Source organism: Nycticebus coucang, chromosome 16 (genome assembly GCF_027406575.1).
Source record: "Nycticebus coucang isolate mNycCou1 chromosome 16, mNycCou1.pri, whole genome shotgun sequence".
NCBI classification, from domain to species: domain Eukaryota; kingdom Metazoa; phylum Chordata; class Mammalia; order Primates; family Lorisidae; genus Nycticebus; species Nycticebus coucang.
In genome coordinates, this window is record NC_069795.1 from 57,095,609 (window position 1) to 57,119,187 (window position 23,579).

A 23,579-nucleotide genomic window follows, 5' to 3' on the forward strand; every position below is an offset into this window, starting at 1 on the left:
TTTCCAGATACTCAGATGAAATTGAGTGTTGTGGTCTAAGTCTCTGATCACTGCAGCTATGTTAGGACTGGGGGTTCCCCAAGCCCAGTAATACTGTGACTTTTACTGACTCCTGGTGGTACTGCCTCTTAAAATACAAGAGAATTCCCCAGATTACCAGGCAAAGTCTCTCTTCCCCTCTGTGCTAGGATGCTGGAGTTGAGAGTAGTGACATGGGCACTTTTTCATCACCACCAGTGTCAGGTCATACGTGAAGCCAGCCTAGTCTCACCCAAAGCCAGTGTTGACAGGCTACCTCTGATGTCTGTTCAAAGCCCAAGGGCTCTTTAGGTGCCTGGTGGTGAATACCGCCAGGACTGGGTCCTTCTCTCAAAGGCAGGATGTTTCGTCTGACTCAGGGTGGGTCTAGAAATGTCGCCTAGGGTCTAAGGCCTGGATTCACAGGCCACAGGAGTCTTCTTGATACTTCATTTTACTGTGGCTGAGCTTGTACCCACATTTCAAAACAAATCATCTGAGTTCTTCCCCTTTTCCTCAAGTGGAAGAATATGCTCCTTGATTGGCATTGCCTGTAGCTGGAGGAGTGGTAGCATGGGCATTGGCTTGGCCACAGGTGATGTTTCACTGGGTCATGGGCCCCCAAGCCCACTACCCAACCCAGCACAGCCAATTGGCCAATGTCTATAGTCTTTCTGGCCCTACCAACTTACAAATTTAGTTCAGGATCAAGGCTTCTTTTTTTTTGTTCTTGTGGTTTTTTTTTGCTGGTGATGGGGTTGGAGGATTTCCCTCTGGCTGAGTTGGTCAAAATGCTCCCCATGTGGGTACTGGCAAAATTCTGCCCTGCCCTGTGCTGTGAGCCCTTGTGCTAAGCAAGGCAGCCCTAAGTTTCAATACAAAGCCCCACAATCACTTTAGTCTCCCTCCTCCAAGAACACAGATTCTCTCTCCACTCAGTGTGCTGGGATGGCACTACCAGCAGGCTTGGGGGTGGTATAGGCAATGCAAGACTGTCTTTTCTGCCTTCTTTAGTGCTGCTTTCCTTGACATAATGGTAAAAATAGTATGATTGCTTACCTGACTTTTTGTTCTTCTGCAGGCGCTTGCTTGCATGGATAGTTGTTGAATTAGGCGTTCTTGTGAAAGGATGATCACTGGAGGTTCCTATTAAGTCATTAAATATGAAATGTCAAATTTTGAATGAAAAATTTAGCTTATATCTCAATCATTACAATTAAAGTATATACCTAACCTGTTGACAGTTTTGCCATCTAATGGTAGTTTGTCTATGTCACCAGCAAAGAAGCATAAGTGTCCATGGAATCACAAAAGGCCTTTTCCACAGCTTGTTTTTTCTTATGGTTCAAAGCCTAGAAGAAGTGGTGGTCAGTTGGGGGAAGGTCTGAATACAGAGGATGAAAGTTTCCAAGGCCAGCTTTGGTAGTTTAGTGTTTGTGTGACATGTGACTGAGTATTGTCTTGAAAGCCAGGTTTCTCCTGTTTTTGTTGACCAGTCTTGGCTGCTTAATCACAAGCATCCTCCTCATATCATGCAATTGTTTCAATAGACATCTTCTGTAATCAGTTGACCAGGTTTCATGAAGCCATCGTGGATGATACCAGCACTGGACCACCATGCAGACAACCATGTGTGTTTTTGATGAATATTGGGTTTGGGACTGTTTTATCAACTCATCTTATCCAACCATTGTGCTGAATGCTTGCAATTTTCAAAAAGAATTCATTTTTCACCACACATATGGTGTAGAAATGATTCACCTTTATGTTGTGACAGCAAGGAAAGGCAAGCTTTGAGACCATTTCTTTTCTGGTGGTCATTTAACTCATAAGGAAGCCATCTATCCAGCTGCTTTACTTTGCCAATTTGTTTCAAATCCGTGGTCCCCTACCCCTGAGGCATGGACAAGGACTCGTATAGGCTCTGCGGCCTATTAGGATTGGGCTGCAGAGCTCCACTGTCCCCCACCCCCATCCCCCTATCTCCACTTATGGAAAAATTGCTTTCCGTGAAACGTAGGGAACAGAAGATTCAGCAAAGCAGCTTCATCTGTATCACTCCCATCACCGCATTACTGCCTAAGCTCCGCCCCCTGGCTCCCCCACCCAACCTGTCTTTCATGAAACTGACCCCTGGTGACAAATGTTGGGGACTGCTGTTTCAAATGGTCCAATATTGTTGGATTTACTTTCACTACAGCTTTCAGATCACTATTATCCACTTTGGTGTCAGATCACCTTGCTGGTTCGTTTTCAAGATTAAAATCACCATAATGGAACTTCTCAAACCATCAATGTACTATGCATTCATAAGCCACTTCCTTCCCAAACACTTCATTGATACTTTGAGCTGTCTGCACTGCAGTGGTTCCACAATGGAACTCATATTCAAAACTAACAAATTTTTTACTTACCTGTGATATCATAAAAATTACTCTAAAAAAATTTGAAAGCTAATTTTCAATCCAAAACATGTATTTGAAAGAATAAAGGTGTACCATCACAAAGTGTCAAAGTAAAATGTCATATGCTAACTGTCAAATTTGTACTTTCACACTTAATATTTGGCCATCTTGCTCTTCCACCTTCTCACAGAAACTTTTTTTAAATGCAGCATTTAACGGGCATATTAAGTCATCTTTAGCACAAAGTTTTGGCAAATGTGTGCTATCATGCCTACAAAAGTACTATTTTTTGCATAAGTTTTTGCCATTCACCAAAATGCTATAGGTTTGATAGTGTTATAACTTATAGATCTTTCAAGCTGTTTTAAAGCAATATGGAGTGAGAAAATTTCTGGAAATACATTTTTATCATTTTACCAAATGAAAACAGGAGTATGTCTTTAGGAAGTATATGTACTTGGGAAATCACCCACTCATGGCCAACCTGTGGGTTTTTCCCAGCTGTGTAATTTCTAAGTGGGAGGCAACACCTGGGAGGCTTGTCTTTCTGTGCTTTTTAATAAGGCTGTAATCACTTTGCTAAGCCCCTTGGGATGGCCTTTGTCTAAACTGTCTCTTGGGTAGTCTCAAGTACTGACACAAATCAACAAATAATTAAAGACACATGTAAATGTGCAAACTAAATTTGGGCCAATGGTTAATGCTTAATTATTACTGTGCATAGTGAAACATTTAAAAAGATGGCTAATGTTTTGAAACTATCAAGTAATATCAAACAGTAAGTTTTAGTTACCTAGACATAGAAAGGAGGAAATGGAAATTACAGCAAAAGGAGCATCTTGGCAAGGCAGCCTGTGCCAAAACAACAAATAGAATGGAACTCAGTTCTTGATGCTACCTTTGCAATCCTCCAACTCTTATCCCTTTTGCCTAGATCTAATTTGGGGTTGGAAACAGGCATGAGGACAAGTGTTGCTTTCAAGTTTGGTCTTTTCCACAGTTTGAGAACTAGAATCTGAGCTGAACAACACATGCTATATGTATAAATTTGATTGCATTAACTGGGACCTGGCATAGACTCAATTACTTCTATTTTTATCTAACGAGATGTCTCCAAACTAGTTTATTATATATAATGGCAGAGAAAATGGATGAAACTTACTGTTGTGGCAAGTGCCCAACTCTTGGCATGAACACCCGAGCATGCAGACCTGCTGCAGTGGCCAGTGTCTGCCTGTGGGCTCTTGTTCTCTTCTGCCTACTACTCTGCTTTGCAAGGAGCCACGTGCCGCAGGCTCCTTCCCCCTCTGGCTTCTCTGTTTGGCGAAGGGAAGGCACAGGCAGAAAAAGCATGGGAGAAAGGAAGGAACCGAGGTTCTTCCCTTCCAGCCTCACATCAGGAGTGCCCTGGAGAGGCTTTTTTCTCTGCTTCCTCTTAGTGGCTCTCACTCACCTCAGGCAGCCCCAACCATTAACACCACCTTCTTTTGTTGTTGCCCTAGCTTAGGGCATAGCAGCTTGTCACTGCTAATCACCAGACTGTCCCATTCGCTCCTGATGGTTCCCAGCCATCACCTGTGTGACTAACAGTTCTGTACTTGATTTTTTTCTTTATCAAAAACCTATGGTGTTGGTGTTTCTTGGCAGCTGGATCCTGAAGACTGTCAGCTGTGTTGTAAGACAGGCATCAACATGAGCAGTTGCCCCTGGTGCTGTCCCGCCAGATCCTTTTCTGGGCAGGTGCACCCAAATCCCATCTGCTGTGCATGGTGGCTGCTAATGAGTCATGGGAGTTCTCTTCTCCAGATGTGTGCCCTTGCCCTTGTCCTTGCTTTTCCATGGCGGGTGGTCTATGGCCGGTGACTGACTCAAGGACACAAGAAGCTAGCCCCTTTACTGTAAGGATGAGCAAGTCTGGTATCATTCAGGCTCCAGTGCTCCCTGATATGAGCTAGGGACAAGCCTTTGGCCAAACCCATCTTTGCTTGGCTTCTTTTCCTTCTGTCCTTCTTCCTCATTTCCTTACAACTTTCTCTGCAAAGCTCACCCTCAGTAACCCCACTGTGTGCTAATCTCCACCTTTTACTCTGCTCCAGGGTAACTTTAAAGACACAGAGGAAAGAAAGTCTGTTAGTCTGGTGAGATGGTTAAGTTGAGGTTGTGAACAGAGCTTCAATTATAGTTCTCAACAGCATAGTGATGGTTAGAATGGATACAACAATAGCTGAACTTCCTTGAGGAATGGAGAGTTGGCCTTAGTTTAAAACCTGTAGAGGAAACATAGAGCCTTAATGAAAATTAAAGAGGTCTGGAGAAGATAGATATCAAGGCAAAAAGATGAAACTATTTTTGACCATTGAGAGTGGAACCACAGGAGTTTTCAAGAGTACAAATATTTGCAGGGTAATTAAAAATGCAAGTCTGATCTAAGGCTGGAAATATAAACTACAAGATAAAACCATTTTTCTCAGATTGGAATCATACATAATTCTTTCTTGGAGGGAAAGTCTGGTATAGGTAGCCCTATGGTGCTATGAGTAGGATTTCAATTCAAAGGGAGTAAAACCAGGAAGAAAAGAAAGGTCAACAGAGATGCATTGATGACTAGGTCATGGCTGCTGGTAACTGTGCTCAATCCTGTGGGATTTTCTGAGAAATGTTAGGAAATGTGTTTCAGAATCATTCATGGGGCGGAGAGGGAACAGCATTTATGCATGGTGTCCAGCCCCTGTGGACATCGCTTCCTCCATTTCTGGGTTGTGCATGCATGCACTGGGGAGGATGCTGAGAGAATTCTTGTGGCTTTCTCAGTCTCTGCTTCAGAACTCTCTGGGCGCTGGTGTGGTCTCGAGACAAGATGCCACTGGCTGCCTCTGCAACCAGCTGGTTGAAATCTTTGCAGAACTGATTGCTACAGCATGGCCAGAGTGTGAGGTGGGCTAAGTAGCTTGAAGTCCTGTACAACAGGTGTCCAGACAGGATCCTACCTGTATGTATAGAGTGAGGGATGGACACGGATAGTACAAAGACCTGATTTGGAGTCAGGTCTGGCTCTTTGCCACATTGAAATTATCCTCTGTGACCTTCAGCAAGTCAGTCCTAACTTACTAGTGTGGAAATGGAAGTTGAGGGCTTTTAGGGACCTCTTATCACACCTCTTCTGGGGGTTATGGTGACTTCATGAAAGCTCCTCCCTTTTCTCTGCCGACCCCAATAAATCCTCCTTAATTTGCAAGGCACAATTGAATTGTTTCCTTGAGGGAATATGATCACAGAGCAGGTGCTACTTTCTTTTGTATGTGTCCTTTGATCCTAGCACGAAAACGGTCATACTGCCAGATGTAATTACCACTGTGATGCAGAAACAATGCTTCCCAATTTTCAGATAGGGTTAAGAATATTTCTGGGGGCGAGGGAGGTTGGTAGGGGAGGGGAGGGTCTGCACTAGCCCCAGATGCCTTAGGGCTGGGCCTGGTTACATCCAGGGCTCCCTTCTCTCTTCTGCAAACTTCCCCTGTCAGAAGAAAAGCTAGGAAGACAGGAGAAGGTGAAGAGAGGGTGGTAGAATGTGAACAGATGTTTGTGTACCTATTCCAGAGCAAGCCACTTCAGCGGGATGATGTGAGGATTAAAGAGACCCTTGGTGTCCTCTACCAACCCAAAGCTGTATTTCACAGGCGAGGAAACAATTTAAAGACTATCTTATTATCAGTGAAATAACTAATAGATTTTTGGAGCTGGAAATCAAAATCAGACCTGACTCCATAGCCTCTGCTCTCACCTGCCTGCTGCTAACTAAAGTACTTGTACTGACAGCAGGGCTCAGGTTTTCCCACTGTAAAAGGAGGCTGCCACTCTGTGCTGGGATTTTTCTCCCCTCCTCGTCTGAATACAAAGGTTGCTGTGCCTCCCAATAAGGATGCCTGGCTCTATGTCAAAATTTCTTTTCAGATCTTCAGAAGAACAAACACCCTTATTTTCCCAGATGGGTTGAAAATGGTGCTTTTGTAGTTCGGGTAAGCCTTTTATCAGAGTGTCTTGCCCAGTGGAATTAGATTAAATTCAAGGTGGCTCATCAAATGTGTGCTGGGGGTGTGCTCTCTTACCTCTCTGCCCTTAAAAGAGCCTTGAGTTCAGAACTGAGCCCTGGGTGTTCCACGAAGATGCCTTGCATACTGATTGTGCTCTGTGGCTTTGGAGACAAGAATATTCTGACAAGTCTCTATTCTGACAAGTCTCCAGTTGGAGACTCCTCAGATGTGACAGAGAGGGCTCCCTGTTACATAGAATGGGGCTGGCAGTCTCCAATAGCCCAAGCTTGTGCCCAAGGTCTCTGTCAGTATGCTTTCTACGAGCCGTTGACCTATCTTTACAGGTGATGTATGCCTTAGATGAGTAATTAAGCCAATTAGTGATTATTAGCCTCTGTATATTTTGTGTTAATCCTCTTTATTAGAAAATAATGCACAATTTTAAGCTTAATTGATATTTGGCCCAGTTTTAAGTATTATTTACTAAACTAGAGAGAGCTGCTCTAATCCATTTAGAATGTTAATAGCAGACCTACATAAGCTTTATGGGAGAAATAGCGTCTTGATGCTACTTTAAAGTCCTTGGAAAGTACCTCAGGGGGCAGCTGGCTTCTCTTGGTATTTTAAAAGGGCATATAATAAGCATAAAAAGTATATGTGGTAGTTTTCTTATGGTTGTTTGTTTTTTAAACTAGAATGCTATGCCTTGCGTTTCATTTTCTCTTGGTTTTCAAATATCGTACCTAGCTCTTAAAACTATCTTCGTTCACAAGCCTGATCCATTTGTGTGGTTTATGTGTGGCTGATGTTTATTTGGATAATCTGAGGTATCAGAAGAGGAATATATTTAATCATCTAACCTTTACAATAAGGAACATTTGAAATGTCAGCATTTTATTTCAGGAACAGGTGAGCTATTGCATTATAAAAAGCTTTTATTTATTTACACCCTGCATCTTTCTGAAATTCAAAACCTCTTAGAACAGTCTATAATACAGGGTAAAAAGAAAAAAAGACAGATGAAAGGGGAAACAAAGTAAATACTCCAACTGGAAAAGTCAACACAGTTGCCATGATGTATTGTAAACCTTGTGTCTGAGATTCTAGGGAACTGGGCAAGGTGGGAAACAAATCATATAATCTTTAATATTCAGAAGGGAGGAAGTTCTTCTGGCTTAAAATTCAGATCTCTCACAGAGAACATTCTATAAAGGATGTTGGTTTAATCTACTTGAGTATTATGTAGCCGATTCTGGGTCAGGTGACAGGGAAAATTATGTACGCAAAAAAACTTTTCTCATGAAGGTCACAGTCAAGCAGGTGTGATAAATATTAAATCTATAGATACAAATGTATAACCAATTATACTTGTGTATCATGTATGAAAATATTAACAGTTCCTAAATTTGCTTAAATGTCTCTGGCTTAGAGTCCTTCCCTGATTCCCCAATCTGAATCCTGAAAGACTAATAGGCATCCACCAGGTGCAGAGACTACAAGAAGTGGTGGTGGGGTAGGTTAGGGCTGGGGTCCCCAACGTTTTCGGCACCAGGGACAGTTTTCATGGGAGATGATTTTTCCATGGATTGGTGTGGGAGGATGGTCTCAAGATGATTCAAGTGTATTACATATATTGTGTACAGCACTTTATTTCTATTATGATTAAATTGTAATATATAATAATTATGCAACTCACTATATTGCAGAATCACGGGAGCCCTGAGCTTGTTTTCCTGCAGTTAGATGGCCCCATCTGGGGGTGATGAGAGTCAGTGACAGATGAAGCCTTTGCTTGCCCACCACTCACCACCTGGTGTGCAGCCCAGTTCCCAGTAGACCACTGACCAAACAGCACTGATCTGCAGCCCTGGAGATGGCAATTTAAAGGCTAGAGAAGCTAAAGACTGTTGGTATGAAGGAAGGAGAGTAGCACAAGGACACTAAGAAGGCAGGCAGTGATGGTTAGGTCAGTTGTATCCTAACACATTGATTTAGCTTTACTTTATCAAAGTATAAATGTAGGTTTAAGTAGATGGCTTTTATTTCTTATTTCTTGAAAATATTGGCCTTTTATTTTGAAATTGCTATGCTTAGTAATTTTCATATTTAAAGTCCTATTTTTAAGTAAAATTTGGCAACCTGTGTCAATATCCCAAAGCCAATTTTTTTTTTTTTTAACTAGTCCATGAAATCCAAAAAGCTGGGTAACATTAGTCCACTAAAATCCTTAACAGATATGGCTGGAGAGACATAAGGACAGTGAAGGTTTAAAATCAAAGCATGATTTTGTGGCAGGATTTCCTTATGGGACTAAGTTAATGTCTCCTAATCACATAAACTATGCTGCCCTGGACAATGAATCAGATTGGACAATGTACTAGGGTGCCCAGCTCATGGACTAGAGAAATTGGGATCCAACCCCAGTTCTTACCACCAAATTGTGAACCCTGATATAAGGCAGGGCCTTCCTGGAAGGAAGGGGAACACTTTCCCTTTTATGGGAGGACATTGTGGCCAGTGGTCTAGCTTAACGCAAGGATAGAACTTAAGAAGTCTGTAGGAATGGATGTGTGTCATACAGTTAAGATCTCTGTGAAATTCTTTTAACCAGGTATTTATATTAAGGAGAGACCTTCATTCCCCTGGAGCAGGGCTTCTAAAGGGCCAGCTGTTGCTGATTGATGGATCTATTGGTTTGAACAATTAAGCAGGCAAGTGAAGGGGTGAGTGAGTAGCAGTGAGGGAAGAAAGGAATATCTTTATATTCCAGTCATTGAACATATTATTATTTTGCATAAATAGTACAGAAGTGTACTAATAGAATCCTGATGAGTGAAGTCCATAAGAGGACGACTTAGGCTAGCATACAGGGAGATTGATTCTTAAATGTTAATTATTCCTGATTTTGAATTCAGTTCTTATTGGAGCAAGATTTTTCTTCAGTTCTCATTATAAAGCAAAGAAGAAGTGGTGTTGGTTAAAAAGCTTTTCACGAAGGCTGTCATCAATGGCCATGGAGGAAAAATATTCCTAACAGTTCTCCTTTGACAAACATGGTCTTCTAAATATGCCTACCAAGATGAATTAGCTGCAAAATGCATCCACTGGTTACAGGGGAATTGATCTGTTCTATAGAGTTCTTTTATAATTGACCAATTATGTTGGAAACCGTGCTGAAAACAATGACTTTACTTAGCTAATGTTCAGTGTAATTCCTGGAAATATGCAATTACCCAAATATCTACTACTTTATATTATACCAGTTTCTGTTCATTGAAGAAAACTTAGAAAATACAGAGAAAATAAATCTATAATCCCATCATGTACAGAAACAATATTAACATTTTATTTGTGCTGTTAAATTTTTTCTACCCACATATATTTTGCATCTGTGTATGTTAAGATAAAGGTTGTGTTAACCCCATCTCCTGCAGTCTACCATAGATCAGCTTATTCCCATTCCAAGTCATGTGGAAAGTTTAGTGCACGCCCCAAGATGGCTGGAATTTCTCAGTGACTCAGATGTCTTTGTCTCCTTGTCAACACTGGTTATCACATCTCACTTCATTCATCTTGTAACTATTTTCTTATCTCTACTCAGCAAACAGCGCCTTCACCTTATTCTTCCCAAATACATAATATCACAAGACAGCTTTAAGTCCATTGGCCACTAACTACTTTATTCTTTCTTTCTTCTTCTTGCCTTCCCACATCCCAAATTCTTGTTTCTTATTCACAATGCCTTAGGAAAGTGCCTTGCTGATATAGTTTAGGACCTGAGGGTCTAGGAGGGAAGGAGATGAAGTCCCTAAAAAGAACTGTAGTGGTAACCAGTCAAGTATTTTTAACTTCAACCATATCATGTATTTGACTTAAAAAAAAAAATGGAGTCATACTACGTTGACATTGAAACCCTCACACCTACTTAACTACAGCCAGTCCCTGGTTTATGGACAAGATAAGTTCTATGGGTTTGTTCTTAAATTGAATCTGTATTTAAGTTGGAACAGGTACATTTGCCTATTACCTGTCATAGCCCCCATTTGTAAGTGCAAGTTGTATGAAAGTCGGATGTTTGTAACTTAGAGACTGCTTGTATGTTGTTGAGGTTTAGGCTTAGCCATTTTACAACTGTCAGATTCTTTTTTGTAGTTATGTCTTATTCCAATTATTTATCAATGAGGGAACCATCATCTTTTCACTATGGGTTTTGTCTCCTAATTCTGCCACACACACTATGGCAACCATGAAAGTACTGAGGCCTTCTGCTATGGGGAGCATAATTGACAGTGCCCGCTATTCAGTTGGAGGTATTAATGTAAGATTCAATTCCTTAGTTGGGTGCCTTTGGCATAGGACCCCTCTACTTATCTGGCTGAAACTTTCTTAGAACCTGACGGTGCTCTGAGACTCTTCCCACCTGATGTCCCAAGTATCAGACCTTCATTATGGTGAGGTTTAATTTCTTCATTAGTATACTAAAGTCTGACTCAATTTAAAAGTTGCTGAGAGCTTCATCCACCTTACCTCCTCCTCCTCCAATTCTCCTTTCTCCCCATATTTGGGTCAGTTGGTAAGAAAACCAGTGCACTCCTTCTCTTGACACAGCAGCAGGTTCAAACCAGATGGGGAGCAAACTCTTCCCTCATGCCAACCCTAACTATGATTAAAAACCAGGGCTACTTTCCTTCATTCTTTCTCTTTCAAGGCACTCAAACCAATTCCAGACAAGGTTAGGTATTGTCCTGCTCTGCTCAGAAAGTTCCATGTTGTAATAGAATTTGTTCCCTTCACTCGATGCGTTCATGGCATGTTCAATCAGGACTTCTCACCTATTAACTGGGGGGGCATCCTTCCCACCTGGATTGAATGGCTACAGGTAACAGCTCTCCCACAAGGTTTTCTTATCTCAGTCTTCCATCACCAATTCCTAAAGACCATTCCTATGCCCTTTGAGTACTCTGGTATAACAGACTAACGTTTTCCCAGTACTAGCTAGAGATTCATTTTCCTGTGTCTTAGTTACTACTTGCCCATATTTCTCTAGCTTCCATGTTTTTTATTTTTATTTTATTTTTTGCCTCTGCTGTTTTTCTGCTTTATATCTTTTTCTAATCTCTTCCTTACATTTTTACTGAGTTATGTGGGTAAGAAATAAAGGCATGTGTTCAAGCTGCTGTCTTAATCCAGAAATCCTGAGCAGGCTTATTTCTTCACTCTTGTCAACAATGGATGCCATCTTTTCATTTATTGCTAAATTCTTACTAAATGCATACTGTGTTTAGTCCTATTAATAATTGCCCTGACAACCCAGATTATCCATATTATTAGATATGTATAATCTACTTGTTCATATAACTACAGGCCTAAAGTAAAATTTCATAATTTGTGGCATTTTCTTAAATTCAGCCATTTGGTTTACCCTACATTTGTGGCCTTTTTAAGTAGCACTGCATTGCAATGCAGATGGCATCATCACAATGTCTTAGAAGGGGGTTGAAATGAAAATCATCTATACCCATCTCTACTCCATTTATGTGAAGAGAAATGGAAAGATAATCAATTCATGAGCATGCATTTAAAATAAAAGCCACTTTTCCCTCCTTAGTTGTTCAAAAGATGGATCAAATTTTCATAAGTTTAGCAATAATTTACAATTCTTGGTTAAAAATGCCAGACTTAAATTAAGATTTTTAATTAAGATTGTTTGAAAACAAGAGGGTTGCCATTTGATAGAATCAGTTAACTTACAGGTTGGCAAAACATTTTTATATTAAATACAGTTCAGTTTTTTTCACAGCAAAAGCATATAGATAAAAATTAGACCCCACTTCCCATAAATACCAGTGTCCTAGTCTCCCCTCTTACAGGCAATGGCCCCACTTAAATATATTGTTTTCAAAATTATTTATGCAAATACAAACATGTATGTGACGATTTGGGCTTTTTAAGCCTAAATAAGAGCATACCCTTTTGCCATTTTGTACCTTATTTTATTTAACTATATATTTATGAATATTTTACCATCACATTTAGTTCTCCTTACATTATTTATTTTTTATAGAAATAGAGTAAGTACAGAGAAATACACAAAATATCGCTAAGTGAATCAGCACAAGAGCCCAGCAGTCACCACCTGGTTAGCCAAACAATAAAGCTTTCCTAGTCTTTTACAAGACTCACACATGTCTCCTCCAAGTCATCACCTTCTCTCTCCTCAACAGAAACCACTTCCTAAGTACTATGGCAATCCTTTCCTGGCTTTTCTTTAGTGTTACTACTTACCTGTGCATTTCTAAATGCTACAGTTTAGTTTTGCCTGTTTTTGGAGTTTCAGGTAAGTCAAATCCTACAGTTTGGGTCTTGTGGATGGCTTGTGTCTGACTCAGTGCTTTCTGCTTCTCTCATCTATTCTGTTTCTCCCCCTAATCCACACATGTCCTCCTTTCTAGGAAAATGTCAAAAAGAAAGATACGAGAGATGTCATGGAGTAGGAACGCCAAGATTTGGTCAGTGACTGGGATTGAGTGCTGTATTGCCATAAATAATGGATGTCCTTTTGTCTGACTGAAAGAGGAGTCATTTTCTTTTGTGAAGACAGATTAGTCACAGCATTGAGGCCTTTATCCTAGGAAACATTTTTACTTTTTTCTTAAATTTCTTAGTGGGATTTGATTTAAAAGTACTGCATTAAATGCTTACTTGCTCAAAAAAAAAAGAGAGAGAGAGAAAGTTCCTTCTTTCTGGGCCTTTCTCCAAATTTAAAATTCTATTTTTTTCCTCTACTACCTTGGAAGTTATACATGCTTCTATAGTTCTTTTACTGTGAACCAAAAAATTAGGATATACCTCACTGGTTCTTTTAACCTTATGTTAATTGGTTTTAACAAGCAGTGAAAGGACCTTAGGCTCCTTCTAGACAGCTCAACTCTTCTTAGCCCCTTCTAAACTCTTAAGTCATTGTTGTATCCTTTAATTCTGTCTTTAATTCATATTTAAAATAAAAATGTCAATGTGTTTATATTTTAAGTATCTGTATTTCAAACCTTATTGTCAGTAGTCTACGGTTACTCAGCATCATGATGAGACTATTTAGCAATCAACATGACTGCAAAATAATCTTCATTAAAATCCTTTGTTGGAATGCTTTACACTTTCCAGAGAACAGAAACTAAAATAACCTGCTATGCAATTAGTCACACATACAGTCCTTGAGTTTTTTACACGTACATATACGTGAGTATTGTCTAAAACATGTCTTAGCAGCAGCTGGGCCCTATCATCATGGTGCTTGGCTGAGTTCACCTCTCTGTTATAACCTGTACCTCCCCTGTCAGACCTCTGGCTCTCCTCTCTTGCTAAGCTTTGTTTCCTGACAGAATTAAAACCTCCTGCCACTGTCATAGCTACTGCTACTGTTGGAACTGCCATAGCTACCTTGGTTTCATGGTTTAGAAAAGTATTGGCATCTACCATAGTAGGGGACAGAACTTGTGCCTATGGAGTTTCTTCATTTTGTGGATCCAAAAGTTGAAGATTGATTAATGAAATTGCCAAAATCATCATAGTTTCCACCACCTTTGAAATTGCTTCCATCATCACCAAATCCATTATAGCCAAACCCAATGCCACCATGACCACCACCAAAACCACCATGAGCAGTGAAGTTTCCTGAGACCAAAGATGTCATTTCCACCAAAACTACCACCAGATTTTCCAGAACCACTTCAATCTCATTGGCTGAATAAAGTACTAGCAATATCTTGCTTCAACAAGGCTCTCCTGACTTCGTAGTTGTCACTTTTCACAGGATTGTATCCCTGAATGACAGTCTTATCCATGGAGCCATGTTTTCAAAGGTTACAAAAGCAAAGCCCCTCTTCTTGCCACTGCCTCAGTGAGTTATAATTTCAATCACCTAATTTTTCCATAGAGTTCAAAATAATTTCTTGGGTTATGTTCTTCAGTATCTTTTAGGTTACCAACAAAGGTATTTTTCACAGTGCAATGGGCTGTTGATCTTTGAGAATCTTCTCTCAAGAAAGCTTGTCATTCCACAGCTCTCCTACCCACTTTTGTGGCCTAGCATTCATGGCTGTATCTACTTCCTTCACTGAAGCACGTGTGACAAACCCTAATCCCCTGGAGCCACTTGGTGTTTGGATATGTCATTACCACATAGTCCATGAACATGCCCCATGCTTAAAGTGACTTCAAACTCTTAGTTGTTTCAAAGCTCAACCATCAGATGGAGAACTTCAGCAGGGGTTCAGGGATTCAGGTTCTTTAGGAGATTGTGACTTAGACATGACTGCAGTGGGAAGACAGACTTTATGATGCTCCCTCAGTGGCATCCCTGGGCAGAAAGCTAGTCTACTTATTTAAAATTGCCCCATGCTCTTCATCTCTTCCTGAATTTGGACTTCCACCTGATACCATTTTCCTTATGCCTGAGAAATATGCCTTTGGTAATTCTTTTAATACAGATTTGCTGGTTATAAATTCTGTTTCATGTGGCTAAAAATTATTTCATTTTATTCTTGAAATACATGTTTGCTATAATTTGGGGTTATAAGTTATATTTGGGGAGTTATAATTTTTGATTGGAAGTTATTTTCTTTTAGTACGTTGAAGATATTTTTTCTTATTGTTTGGTGCCTACCACCCCTGTTTAAAAGCCAGCTATTTGCCTAATTGTTGGTCTTTTGAAGACAGCCTGCCTTTTTTGTTCCTTCTGACTCCTTTAAAACTTTCTTTCTCTTGGTTTTTTAACATTTTGCTATGAGGTACCTGGTTGGTTATCCTGTTTGAGGTTTATGGGCCTTCTTGAATCTATGCTGCTTTTCAGATTGAGAAATTCTCAGCCATTATTTCTTCAAACATCTCTTATACCCTGTCATTGCCTTTTCCTAGAATTCCACTTTAACTTATGTTATACCTTCTCACTATATCCTATTTATCATCTTTATTTATAATGTTTTCATCCTTCTGTTTATCTTTGCTTCATTCTGAATAGTTCTTTTGTACCAATTCTCTTCAACTGTCTAGTCAGCTGTCAAAATAATCTGTTCAATTATTGCTAATTTCAATTATTTCTAAGATCAAGATCTTACAGTTTCTATATGGTATTTATAATGGTTTTCAGTTTTCTTCTAAAATTCTTTATCTTGTCTTTTTGAACAAAACAAGTATGGATATTTTAAAGTTGATATCTAAAAACTCCAATATCTGAAGTGCTTGTGAGTTTCATTTTCAGTTATTTCTTTTTTTTTTTTTTTAATTTTTTTATTAAATCATAAGTGTATACAATGATATGATTATGGGGCATCATACACTCACTTCATAAACCATTTGACACATTTTTATCCCAGTGGTTAACATAGCCTTTCCGGCGTTATCTCAGTTACTGTGCCAAAACATTTATATTCTACATTTACCAAGTTTCGCAAATACCCCTGTAATATGCACCACAGGTGTGATCCCACCGATTCCCCTCCCTCTACCCACCCCCCCTTTCCCACTTCCCCCTATTGTTAAGTTGTAGCTGGGTTATAGCTTTCATGTGAGAGTCCCAAATTAGTTTCATAGTAGGGCTGTGTACATTGGGTATTTTTTCTTCCATTCTTGGGATACTTTACTAAGAAGAATATGTTCCAGCTCCATCCATGTAAACATGAAAGAGGTAAAGTCTCCATCTTTCTTTAAGGCTGCATAGTATTCCATGGTATACATATACCACAATTTATTAATCCATTCGTGGATCGATGGGCACTTCGGCTTTTTCCATGACTTAGCAATTATGAATTGGGCTGCAATAAACATTCTGGTACAAATATCTTTGTTATGTTGTGATTTTTGGTCTTCTGGGTATATGCCCAGCAGAGGAATTACAGGATTGAATGGCAGATCTATTTTTAGATCTCTGAGTGTTCTCCATATATCCCTCCAAAAGGAATGTATTAATTTGCATTCCCACCAGCAGTGCAGAAGTGTTCCCTTTTCTCCGCATCCACGCCAACATCTCTGGTCTTGAGATTTTGTGATATAGGCTAGTCTCATTGGAGTTAGATGATATCTCAAAGTAGTTTTGATTTGCATTTCTCTGATGATTAAAGATGATGAGCATTTTTTCATATGTCTGAAGGCCGTGCGCCTGTCTTCTTCAGAGAAGTTTCTCTTCAAATCCCTTGCCCAGCCTGCGATGGGATCCCTTGTTTTTTTCTTGCTGATGCGTTTGAGTTCTCTGTGGATTCTGGTTATTAAACCTTTGTCAGAGTTATACCCTGCAAATATCTTCTCCCATTCTGAAGGCTGTCTGCTTGCTCTGCTTACTGTGTTCTTAGCTGTGCAGAAGCTTTTTAGTTTGATCAAGTCCCAGTAGTGTATTTTTGAAGCTGCTTCAATTGCCCGGGGGGTTCTCCTCATGAAATACTCACCCAGCCCAATTTCTTCAAGGGTTTTCCCTGCATTCTCCTCTAGTATTTTTATAGTTTCATGTCTTAAGTTTAAATCTTTAATCCAATGAGAGTCTATCTTAGTTAATGGTGAAAGGTGTGGGTCCAATTTCAGTCTTCTGCAGGTTGCCAGCCAGTTCACCCAGCACCATTTGTTAAATAGGGAATCTTTTCCCCACTGAATGTTTTTAATTGGCTTGTCAAAAATCAAATAGCGGTAAGTAGCTGGATTCATCTCTTGGTTCTCTATTCTATTCCAGATATCTACTTCTCTGTTTTTGTGCCAATACCATGCTGTTTTGATCACTATCGATTTGTAGTAAAGACTGAGGTCTGGTAGTGTGATTCCTCCTGTTTTGTTTTTATTTCTGAGTAATGTCTTGGCTATTCGAGGTTTTTTCTGATTCCATATAAAACGAAGTAATGTTTTTTCAAGATCTTTAAAATATGACAGTGGAGCTTTAATAGGGAGTGCGTTGAAAGTATATATTGCTTTGGGTAGTATGGACATTTTGATAATGTTGATTCTTCCTAGCCATGAGCATGGTATGTTTTTCCATTTGTTAACATTTTCAGCTATTTCTTTTCTTAGAGTTTCATAGTTCTCTTTATAGAGATCTTTCACGTCTTTTGTTAGGTAAATTCCCAAATATTTCATCTTCTTTGGCACTACTGTGAATGGGATAGAGTCCTTAACTGCTTTTTCAATTTGACTGTTGTTGGTGTATATAAAGGCTACCGATTTATGAATGTTGATTTTGTAACCTGAGACGCTGCTGTATTCCTTGATCACTTCTAGGAGTTTTGTAGTAGAGTCCCTAGTGTTTTCCAGATACACAATCATATCATCTGCGAAGAGCGAGAGTTTGATCTCTTCTGACCCTATATGGATACCCTTGATCGCCTTTTCTTCCCTAATTGCGGTGGCTAAAACTTCCATTACAATGTTGAAAAGCAATGGAGACAATGGGCAGCCTTGTCTGGTTCCTGATCTGAGTGGAAATGATTCCAATTTAACTCCATTCAATATGATATTGGCTGTGGGTTTGCTGTAGATAGCCTCTATCAGTTTAAGAAAAGTCCCTTCTAGACCAATTTTCTTGAGTGTTCTGATCATGAAGGGATGCTGGATATTATCAAAAGCTTTTTCTGCATCAATTGAGAGAATCATATGGTCTTTGTTTTTTAATTTGTTTATGTGCTGAATTACATTTATAGATTTACGTATATTGAACCAGCCTTGAGACCCTGGGATAAAACCAACTTGGTCATGATGTATAATTTGTTTGATGTGTTGCTGGATTCTGTTTGTTAGGATCTTGTTGAATATTTTTGCATCTATATTCATTAGTGATATTGGTCTATAATTCTCTTTTCTTGTTGGGTCTTTTCCTGGTTTGGGGATCAGGGTGATATTTGCTTCATAGAACGTGTTGGGTAGTCTTCCTTCTTTTTCTACCTTTTGGAACAGGTTGAGTAATATAGGTACTAATTCCTCTTTAAAGGTTTGGTAGAATTCTGACGTGAAACCATCTGGTCCCGGGCTTTTCTTTTTAGGGAGGTTTTGTATAGTTGATGCTATTTCTGAACTTGATATGGGTCTGTTCAACATTTCCACTTGATTCTGGTTAAGTCTTGGAAGGTGGCGTGCTTCCAAGTATCGGTCTATTTCCTTCAGATTTTCATATTTCTGAGAATAAAGTTTCTTGTAATATTCATTAAGGATTTTTTGGATTTCTGATGAGTCTGTGGTTATTTTGTCTTTGTTGTTTCTGATTGATGATATTAGAGATTTTACTCTTTTTTTCCTGATTAGGTTGGCCAGAGGTTTATCTATTTTATTGACCTTTTCAAAAAACCAGCTTTTTGATTTATTGATCTGTTGTATTATTCTTTTGTTTTCAATTTCATTTAATTCTGCTCTAATTTTGGTTATTTCTTTTCTTCTACTGGGTTTGGGGTTGGAATGTTCTTCCTTTTCCAGTTGCGTGAGATGTCCCATTAAGTTGTTAACTTCCTCTCTTTCCGTTCTCTTGAGGAAGGCTTGCAGTGCTATAAATTTCCCTCTTAGAACTGCCTTTGCAGTGTCCCAGAGGTTCTGATAGCTTGTGTCTTCATTGTCATTTTGTTCCAAAAAATTGGTGATTTCTTTCTTAATCTCATCTCTGACCCAGCTATCATTCAGCATAAGGTTATTTAACTTCCATGTTTTTGTATGGGTATGCAGATTCCTGTTGTTACTCAATTCAAGTTTTATTCCATGATGGTCCGAGAAGATGCATGGAATAATTTCTATTCCTTTAAATTGACTGAGGTTAGACTTGTGACCTAAAATGTGATCAATTTTGGAGTAAGTTCCGTGGGCTGATGAGAAGTATGTGTATTCAGTTTTGTTGGGATGAAATGTTCTGTAGATGTCTGCTAAATCTAAATACTGGATGGTTAGGTTTAAATCTAAGATTTCTTTGCTCAGCTTCTTTCTGGAGGATCGATCCAACACTGCCAAGGGAGTGTTGAAATCTCCAACGATTATGGAGCTGGAGGAAATCAAGTTACTCATGTCTGTTAGAGTTTCTCTTATAAATTGAGGTGCATTCTGGTTGGGTGCATAGATATTAATAATTGAGATCTCGTCATATTGAGTATTACCCTTAACAAATATGAAGTGACCATTCTTGTCCTTCCTTACTTTTGATGGTTTAAAGCCTACTGTATCTGCAAATAAAATTGCAACACCTGCTTTTTTCTGATTACCATTTGCCTGAAATATGGATGACCATCCTTTCACCCTGAGTCTGTATTTGTCTTTTAAGTTGAGATGTGACTCTTGTATGCAACAAATATCTGGCTTAAGTTTTTGTATCCAGTCAGCTAACCTATGCCTCTTTAGAGGACAGTTTAAGCCATTCACATTGATGGAGAGTAAGGATAAGCCTGGTGGAATTTTGGGTATCGAGTTTTTCAAAGGTCCAGTGGACATTTTTAATCCTTTCGCCAGTGTGGAAGTTGGAGTTTGATCCGAAGTTTCTGAGTGAGTTTACTTTTGTGGTATAGGATTGGGTTGGTCATTGTGGAGGATAGGTCTGAGAACATCCTGAAGAGCTGGTTTACTTATGGCAAATTTTTTCAACATATGAATGTCATTGAAGTATTTAATTTCTCCATCATAGATGAAACTCAGTTTAGCTGGATACAAGATCCTGGGTTGAAAGTTTTTTTGCTTTAGGAGATTAAAAGTTGATGACCAGCCTCTTCTTGCTTGAAAAGTTTCAGCAGAGAGATCTGCAGTTATTCTAATATTCTTACCTTTGTACGTTATAGTTTTCTTTCGCCGGGCTGCTTTGAGAATCTTCTCTTTCATGTTAACTTTAGTGAAGCTAATTATGATATGTCTGGGAGATGGCTTTTTGGGGTTGAATCGTGCTGGGGTTCTGAAGCTGTCTGCTATCTGAATTTCAGATTCTCTAGGCATGTCTGGAAAATTTTCTTTCATAATTTCATGTAGAAGGGCCTCTGTGCGCTTGGCTGCCACGTCATCAGCCTCCGAAATTCCTATAACCCTTATGTTATTTTTTTTTCGAATTATCTGAGAGCTCTCTGAGTGAGTGATCCGTTTTTACTCTCCATTTCTCTTCCTCTTTGAGAGATTGGGAGCGTTCGAAGACTTTATCTTCAATGTCAGAAATCCTTTCTTCTGCTTGCTCCATTCTGTTACTGAGGGATTCTACTGTATTTTTCATATCTTTGAGGGCTGTAAGTTCTTGTTTCAGTGTGTCTAAGTCTTTGGTGGTTTTGTCTTTAAATTCGTTAAATTCTTGAGACAGTTTTTGAATTTCTCCTCGAATTCCTAATTCCATTTTATTAATCTTGTCTGCAAACCAAATTCTGAATTCGACTTCTGACATCTCAGCCAGTTGTTTATGAATGGGATCTTCAATCACATCTGCCGTATCTTTTCTTGGGGGGGTTGATCTATTCTGGTTATTCATGTTACCAGAGTTTTTCCGCTGATTCCGCCCCATGGTTTACTCCCTTTGGTTTTTCCCCTGGGGTTTTATCGAGGGCCCGTACAGTGCTGTGGCCTGAGAAACTGGGGCCCTGTCTGGTGTGGTGGAGCAAAGTGGTTCTGTCTTGTTTTCAGCTGGTTTCTGTTCGATCCTATTGCAACTTCTACTCTGGCTTGAAGTCTCAGCTGTGTGGAAAAATCAGCAATTAAGTCACCCCGCCTGCCCACCTCTGGCCCCAGTTGGAAAAGGAGAATCAAACCTTCCTACAATCGCACACCCAGGGCACCACCTGAAAAGTCCTCAGTCTATTAGCCCAGTTCAAAAGGTCCGTATCAACTGTCTCAATCGGCACTTGTCTCAGGTGGAAGGGTTCAAGAGGTCTCTGGGAACTGGATCACAGGGGCCTGGTGACTCCTCTGAGACAGCTCACCCCAGTGCAGCGTGGAGTCAGGAGGAGCCACCCCGCAAACAGAGCAGTCTGGGAAGGTTGACGTCTCCTTCCCCACTTTGCCCCTCCGTCGGACCCAGTCACTGGTATCTCTGCAGATGGCTAACCCAGTTGCCTGCAGTGAACAGACACTCCAGGGGTTTGCACCTGCCTGAATCGCGAGGAAGTCTGCCAGGCCCCCGCAGACTGCCGCTATCTAGCAGGAGGAGATGGGGCCTGACATCTTTGAGTGTTTGATGCAGGTGATGGGAAGGAGGTGTTCACTCAGGCTTAGCCCCGTCCCTGATGGATGCTGCTAACAGAACAGAACAGAACAGACAACTTTGTGAGGTTCTGTCTCTGTTCCTGTCGTCGCCTACAGGAGACGGGCTGTTTTGAGTTTAAACGTCTTTGCTGCTGGAGAATTGCGTCTGAACACCTCTCTGGGTCGGCCCCGCCCTGGAGGCTTCCGGGTTTGTGAGCCGTGTCACCGGTAGCCTCCTCTGGTTGCCCAGGGAGACAGGGGGTGTGGCCTCAGAATATCCAGAAGTGAGCGTTCTGCCGTTAAAGAAAAAACGGCTGTTGATCTACCTCCAGGGAACTGCTGCTCTGGTGTGGGCACTCAGGCGACCCTTTTCTCCTCTGTCCCGCGCCCCAGAGTCAGCACTGAGCGGCCGCAGTTTGTGCTGGGTCCACACCCCTTAAGAGATCCCCCAAGAATCAGAACTCTTGGGGGATGGGCCCCCAGACCCGGATTGGGAGTGGGGCGGGGGGAAGCTAGAGTTTCATTCAGTTTCACGCAATACTACGGTCCGGGGAGGGCTCCTGCACTGCACCGCAGGGAAGTGCCGCCAAGGCTTGATTTTCCCTCAGCAGAGTGCCCTCTCCTCGCTCAGTATCCCAGAGTCAGCGCTGACCTGACGCAGCTCAGGCACTGTGCACTCCCCTCGAGAAATCACCCAAGGAGCTGAACTCCGGAGGGATAGGCCCTCAGACCCCGAGTGAGAGTAGGGGCTCTCAGCTCTCAGGGGGGAGGCCAGAGTCTTATTCAGTCTTGTGCCCGGGGAGGGCTCCTGTACTGCACTGCAGGGAAGTGCCGCCAAGGCTTGATTTCCCCTCAGCGGAGTGCCCTCTCCTCGCTCACGTGTCCCAGAGTCAGCGCTGACCTGACGCAGCTCAGGCACTGTGCACTCCCCTCGAGAAATCACCCAAGGAGCCGAACTCCTGGGGGATAGGCCCTCAGACCCCGAGTGAGAGTAGGGGTTCTCAGCTCTCAGCGGGGAGGCCAGAGTCTTATTCAGTCTTGGGCCCCGTATGCCCGGGGAGGGTTGCTGCACTGCACCGCAGGGAAGTGCCGCGAGGCGTGACTCCCCCTCAGCCTGGTGCCCTCTCCTCACTCGGCGCGCCTCAGAGTCAATGCTGACCAGTCGCAACTCGGGGACTGTCCACTCCCCTTGAGAAATCACCCAAGGATCCGAAGTCCTGGGGGACAGGCCTCCAGACCTCAGTGGGCGGGAGGGGAGCGCCGGGGATTCAGGGTTGCCGGCAAAGGATTCCCAAAGTTTTATTCAGCCCTATGTCCGGCAGGAGAACGCCACGGCACCCCAGTAGGGGAGGTAGGTCCAGTTTTTAGAAGGTCTCTCCCGTGGAGTGTAGTGGGAGGGGCTTTAATTTCTGCCCGCTTGTTCAATTGTGGGGCTACAGAGCCGGTCTCATGGGGGAGGGGGACTCCTGTCTGCTTGGTGGTGGATTTTGTACCTTTTGTTTGCGTCCTTGTGATCACAACTTGCCTCAGCGGTGTTGATGTGCGTTCTTCAGCCTTCTCTCTTGGTGAGCTTCAGTTATTTCTGTCTGATGGTTTTCTTGACTGAGTGCCTGGTTATTTTTTTACTGTGTCAGACATTTTATTTGTAAAACTGTTCTAGAAATAATTTTCAGCCCAATACATCTTAATACAAAGAAGATCTATGTTTTATCTGGCTAGTTGTCTAAGTCACTAATACCCTCGGATCACTTTAATTTCATCCACACAGCACAAGATGTGATGGTGAGTCTCTTTTGAATGACACTAAGCTTAAGGAGCACCTCTTAGGTAAGTGAAAAGATGCATCATCAAGTTTCAATATGATCTCTGTAGCTATTAATTTAATAATTATTGTACGCCGGGCGATATTTTAATTGTTTTACAAGTATTAAGGTAAATTCTTGTAATAAAGATTTTGAGGTAGATATTACTA

At 41.0% G+C, this 23,579-nt stretch overlaps 1 protein-coding gene across 10 annotated transcripts in view; it reads left to right on the forward strand.

Annotated features, from left to right (window-relative positions):
* Nucleotides 1-23,579, forward strand: part of HHLA2 (HERV-H LTR-associating 2) — an 83,680-nt gene that overhangs the window by 18,416 nt on the left and 41,685 nt on the right. For 6 of the 10 annotated variants that reach the window (XR_008374923.1, XM_053565229.1, XM_053565225.1 and 3 more), the window contains one exon: nt 23,376-23,434. The exons of 3 other annotated variants lie outside the window; for them this stretch is intronic. The gene's annotated coding sequence lies outside the window, so the exon portion shown is untranslated. Of the gene's footprint in view, nt 1-14,310; nt 14,352-23,375; nt 23,435-23,579 lie in introns of those variants that run through there. One more of the 10 variants, XM_053565227.1, reaches the window with a different exon arrangement.